Raw genomic sequence first — 6,139 nt, 5'->3', positions numbered from 1 at the left:
ATACACAGCAAAAACACAAGCTATGATCACAAGATATGGTAAAGGATGAGAATGATCTTGGTCATAAGGTCATGTTGCCATGTCAAATGTATCTTGAGTCTTCTCCATCTTCAATGTATCTTGAGTCCTCTCCATCTTCAATGTATCTTGAGTCTTGTATACACCTCATTACTGTAAAAAATGATTGAACGGACATATCATTGATCAGTCTTAGGATTATACAAAGCACACACACACACTACACTATTGCTTCACTTTCTATAGTTTCTAAGTTTGAGAACCCAAAATGACATTCCCTGAACTAATCATCACGGATAAGAGTTTGTAATTCTTGTATCCAAACATTCATTGTTGTCATAAGGTTTAAGTTCAATGTGTTAGTGAGTTGCTCTACTCCACATACCAAAAGTTAATTTTTTTTTTGAATGTAATGTTAAATTATATTCAAAGAAAAAATATCGTTTTTACAACAAGTGCAACATTAGATTGAAATAAACTATGGCTGAAAAACTAAAGAAAGCAAAGATGATTAACTTCTCGATGCAAACCATATTTGCATCCCTTTGTCATAGCGCCTATCTCCCATATGTTTGATAGATGAGAGTGCGTTCCGAACTTGCTTATCGATCCACCGGATCAGTTGGGCTGCTGTGTTACCAAAAGATAATTAAATGATTTTCCTTTGTTGCTCTGCAAATTCTTCACAGTAATTCAAACACACAAAAAGTGGAGGGAAAGTATCGGAATCATGAATCACAAACATCACACGGTATCACGAGTATACTGGGAGTCGTAAAACCTAGGGAGAACAAAATCTTGGAGGAAATGGGGACTCAAGATGGCGAAAAACCCTCACCGGATTCTGATTTGTATAGACTCTATAATATTATTTCAAGGGTTTGATAAGGGAGAAAACAAGAGGGTTTGTGGCAGGATTTGGGGTAGCAATTTGCGGCCAAGAGGATAATCTCTTGTTTCAGATGAAAGGATCACTTCATGACTCCCGAATTACAGTTTTGGAGGCCGAGCTTATGACATTGAAGCAAGGATGTTGTTTTTCTGCTTAGATCACAAGTTTGTTTTGTTTTTCTCTTAAACTTTCATACTTTCATATTCGATAAGTTACACATATTACACATACATATAGTAGATTTCTTCTACTCACCATACTCACTCTCTTAGACTCTAAACTTAGTCACTATTTGACCTTACTTCTAGACTTTAGACTTAAGCATACAAGCAACCTTACACAACCTTACCTTAGCTACTAACAATCCCAACAACTCTCAACTACTCTAGCTTAAGTACTTTAGCTAGAATAAGATACATAAGCTAATTCTACGAATGGGCCACAAAGAAACATACTTCACCACTTTGGGCCTATACTAACTTCATTAGCCCAATAAGACAAAACACAAAAACCCACTTCTCTTGTTGACTTTTCTTCTTCTTCTTCTCATGTCTTCTCTCTTACGACCAAGCCGACCACTTCGTCTTCTTCTTCAAGGTTTCAATCTTCTTGTTCTTCATCATCGTTTGACTCATAGTAGTTTTCTCTTTTGCAGGCTCAATCGAAAACTCAACTCTCAACACTCCCTCTTGAGTTTTCGATTTGAGGTCTCGATTCCAAGTTAGAATTTTGAATCTTGATGCTTTTACTTCTTCGGTACTGGTTCCTTTTCTCTTCATCGAAGGAGAACTCTTCAGGGCATCGGCATAACTCATCGGTGAGTTGGATTTCTCTACTTCCTTTTTGCTCGTCGTTGGCATGATTTCAAGCTTTCTTTTCACACACTTAATTGCTCCCTCTGGAGCGATTATCTCCTCGGTTTTGTTCTTCATTGCTTCAATCTTAGTAGTGTTCACCTTGAACTTCTTTTGCAGAAACTCTGGGGAGAAATCTATGTCTCCAAACTTGAATGCACACGATTCTCCAATTAGAGGTAATTCTCTTAGCTCTTCCTCGTTTTGCTTTTGAAATATTAGTTTCTGATTCTCAAGAGATTTACTTGTGCCAGTGGTTTCAAACTTATGAATTCCGAACCCTTTGAACTTCATCGCTTGATTCTTTTTCTCTGTCTCTTGATTTTTCTCTGCTTTCCTTTTACAGTTCTCTTCTCTAATCCACTTTTGCTCCCTCTCAATCTTAGGTGAGCTTTGAACTTTCTCCACAGTGTCTCTCTTTATCACCATCTTGGTTCCTTGACCCACATCTTTGGTTTCTCTGCTCTTGTCTTCTTTCTTGTTTATTTCAGAACTTCTCTGGTTCTTAACTTCAACCACTTGCTTTTGATTCACGACTTCAGTTTTTGACTCCTTTTGGTTGTTTCCTTCACTTGCTGTCAATGTTCTTTTAGCTCCATCTTCATTTATCTTCTTCTTATGATCTTCATGTGTTGATAAGTCCAGATTTGCAGCTTTGGTAAGCCCAGCTCCTCGGTGACCTGATTCAGCATCTTTATTCACAACCACCATTGTTGCTTCTTCACTTGACGACATCTTAAGATGAAAACTTTTGTTGACCATTGGTATCTCGGCTATCTTTCTCCCAGCTGGATCATGAATGGTACAGCCTTTTTGATCAAAGGTAACATCATAGTCATTTTCAATCATTTGAGAAACACTCAATAGATTTTTAGTGATCTGTGGAACTAGAAGAACATCTCTGATGATTCTCTTGCCCTTTTTTGTCATGACTTCAATGTCTCCTTTTCCTTTTGTTGTCAGCACAGCTCCATTACCTACAAGTATAGGAACATTGAAGCTTGTGTTGAGATTTGAGAATAGCTTTTCATCTGAAGTCATATGATTTGTGCATCCACTATCAATGAGCCAGACATTCTCTTCAGGTGATTCTTGATCCTCTTGTCTTGCAGTAAACATGTGGTAGCTTTCTTCTGCTTCATTTTCTTCTTGGTTGACTTGTGCTTGTTCTCCATTCTTGACTTTGCAGTCTTTCATTAGATGACCCACTTTGCCACAGTGAAAACAACTCCAATTCCTAGTGTCTCTGTTTCTGTTGAAATCAGGTCTGATTTTTCCACTCTTAATCCAACATACATCTTCATTGTGATTATCTCTTTTGCAGTAGCCACACCATCTTCTTGCTCTGTAACTCGTTTGACCTGAATTCTCTTTGTTCTTGTCTTCCACATTTAGACTTCTGAACCGTGCATGAAAGGCTCCTTCTGCATCTTCTTCATCTTCAGGGAAGAATTTCTTTTCATGTGCCTCAAGAGATCCAAGCAGCTCAGCATAGGTAACTGTTTTTAGATCCTTAGTTTCTTCCATTAAGGATGACAGACCAGCATAACTTTTTGGCATAGAGGCCAGCATTTTTACCACTAAATCAAAGTTTGATTTTCCTTCACCTAGAGCTCTCATCTGATTTGCTACAGCCTGAATCCTATCCGAGTAAGTCTTAACTTTCTCCCCTTCTTTCATTTTCAAGTTTTCAAATTCCCTTCTTAAAGACTGAAGTCTAACAGTTTTAACTTTCTCATTACCTTGGTAAGAGTGCTCCAGGAGTTTCCATGCTTGGTGTGATGAAGATGCAGAGAGGATCTTGTCAAACACCACATCAGCCACAGCATGCTGAATAATTTGAAGAGCAGCAGTGTCTTTAGCTTTTAGGGCCTTCAGGGCAGCATCTTTTCCTTTATCTGGAGTTTCAGTTGATTGAGCTGTAGCTTCTAGTACTCCATCTTTGACGACTTCCCATAGATCTTTATTCAAGAGTGTAGTTTTCATTCTTGCAGCCCAGAACTCATAGTTCTGACCATCAAAGACTGCAACCAGTTGATGAGAGGACTGCAAGTTCAACGCCATGTGAATTCTTCCTTTACTTTGACTTGATTACTTCTGGTTTTCTGGTTCTTCCTTGAGCTTGCTTGTTCTGACTCTTCTTCTTCTTATCTTAAACAGGCTCCAAGAACAAGATGAGCTCTGATACCATGTTGTTTTTCTGCTTAGATCACAGGTTTGTTTTGTTTTTCTCTTAAACTTTCATACTTTCATATTCGATAAGTTACACATATTACACATACATATAGTAGATTTCTTCTACTCACCATACTCACTCTCTTAGACTCTAAACTTAGTCACTATTTGACCTTACTTCTAGACTTTAGACTTAAGCATACAAGCAACCTTACACAACCTTACCTTAGCTACTAACAATCCCAACAACTCTCAACTACTCTAGCTTAAGTACTTTAGCTAGAATAAGATACATAAGCTAATTCTACGAATGGGCCACAAAGAAACATACTTCACCACTTTGGGCCTATACTAACTTCATTAGCCCAATAAGACAAAACACAAAAACCCACTTCTCTTGTTGACTTTTCTTCTTCTTCTTCTCATGTCTTCTCTCTTACGACCAAGCCGACCACTTCGTCTTCTTCTTCAAGGTTTCAATCTTCTTGTTCTTCATCATCGTTTGACTCATAGTAGTTTTCTCTTTTGCAGGCTCAATCGAAAACTCAACTCTCAACAAAGGACTAACCGAAGCCGTGAGTTTGGGGATCACTCATATCTCAATCTACTGTTCATTATCAGATTTTTGAACTAGTAAGTAAGTTTTCCTTGAAAGATTCACACATTTGAGCATTTGTTTAGGTTTTTCTTAGTTTTGCCAAAATTTTGTAAATAAATTTTTATTATTAATAAATTTAACATTACAACAAAACAAAATTTTGTTTGAATCTCGTAATAATTTCAGGGATATTTTCTTGGAATAATTGGATTGTATGCCCTAAATTATAAATTTGAAATGTATATTATAATGTTTAAAATTTTGAGAGCTTATTATTTTCCAAAATAACATTTTTGTCTTTAATTAATAACTAAAAATTCAGAAAACGAAAATTAAATATTTTGATTAGTTATTTTTGACAAATTTTGTTTAAAATTAAAAATTAAACTGTTCATATTAAAAAATTATATACTCAATTTTTTATTATATTTTTCATAGTTAATATTTTCGATATATATATATGTATATGTACTATATTTATTTTAAATTTATTATGAATATAAATTATATAATTTAAATTTAATTATTCTAAATAAATTATTAATTTGAATAATATCGGTCAATCACAGTGTAAATGATGAGAAGAAGATGGGCCAGCAAATCCCATCAACACAAGAAGTAAAAAGCCCAGTCGTGAAGCCCTCTAGTCAAAAGCAGAACAAGACAAATAACAGCTCCTCTGTACCTTCAAAAGAGAGAAAGCCGCTAAAGAAAAGATAGAGACGAAGAGGCTCCTCTCTGTTAATAGATTCAAACTAGGCCTGGGAATTCGAACCGAACCGATTTGTCCGAACCGAACCGAACCGAGATTTGGACAAATCGGTTCGGTTCTTGTTGATTAAGTAAAACCGATCGGAATGATTACAATTTTGATTCGGTTAACCGAAATTTTCGGTTCGGTTCGGCCGAACCGAACGGTTAACCGAAGAAACCAAAAACCCTAACCTAATATTCCCAGCCGCCTACGCTTCTTGAGTTCTTCAATTATTTTGTTCTTGACCTTCTCTTCCATTACCCTCTCTCTTCTTCTTCGATTCATCATCACCAATTCACTATCATCTTCTTCTTCGATTCATCATCACCATCATCTTCTTCCTCGATTCATCTTCACCATCATCTTCTTCTTCTCCGATTTGTTTGCTGCTTCTTCAATTCACCATTCATCATCATTATCTTCTTCTCTGTTTCGTCATCATCATGTTCTTCTTTGATTTACACTTCTTTTTCTTTGGTTCTTCTTCAACCATCTGCTTCGCCGATTACACCGCGAGCTTCACCCTTGAGATCTCAGCCGCTGGCGTCTCTTCCTCGATTCATCTTCTTCGTTTGTTTTTTTTTTCAATATATATATTTTTTTTTTACCTTTTTTTTTGTTTTGGATTGGCCCATTAAAAAACTATTTGGCCCATTAAAAACTATTTGGCCCAAATTCTTTTTACCGAAAAAACCGAATTAAAAAAACCGAGATAACCGTGTCCGAACCGAACCGAACCGAATTCTTAATCGGTTAGTTTCGGAATAGCTTTCAATTTCCGAAATAACCGAAAACCGAGTAACCGAAACCGAATAAACCGGAACGGTTCGAATTCCCAGGCCTAATTC

General features: G+C 36.5%; 1 long non-coding RNA gene across 10 annotated transcripts; it reads left to right on the top strand.

Annotated features, from left to right (window-relative positions):
- The first annotated feature begins 1,120 nt into the window (after positions 1–1,120).
- On the top strand, positions 1,121–4,632 carry LOC110225928. 10 transcript variants are annotated; one of them, XR_002330107.1, is made up of 11 exons: positions 1,121–1,727; positions 1,885–1,943; positions 2,111–2,150; positions 2,256–2,322; positions 2,410–2,587; positions 2,733–2,849; positions 2,954–3,029; positions 3,160–3,414; positions 3,516–3,828; positions 3,925–3,979; positions 4,471–4,632. It is a non-coding gene; the product is annotated as an uncharacterized LOC110225928 (long non-coding RNA). The 10 variants fall into 10 exon arrangements; XR_002330110.1 differs by lacking the exon at positions 4,471–4,632 and having other exon boundaries at positions 3,160–3,259; positions 3,376–3,414; positions 3,526–3,828; positions 3,925–4,437; XR_002330104.1 differs by lacking the exon at positions 4,471–4,632 and having other exon boundaries at positions 3,160–3,259; positions 3,376–3,414; positions 3,925–4,437.
- The last annotated feature ends 1,507 nt before the right edge of the window (positions 4,633–6,139 follow it).

Source organism: Arabidopsis lyrata, assembly GCF_000004255.2.
Source record: "Arabidopsis lyrata subsp. lyrata unplaced genomic scaffold ARALYscaffold_8, whole genome shotgun sequence".
In the NCBI taxonomy this organism is placed as follows: Eukaryota; Viridiplantae; Streptophyta; class Magnoliopsida; order Brassicales; family Brassicaceae; genus Arabidopsis; species Arabidopsis lyrata.
This window is presented reverse-complemented; position numbering and strand designations above follow the sequence as displayed.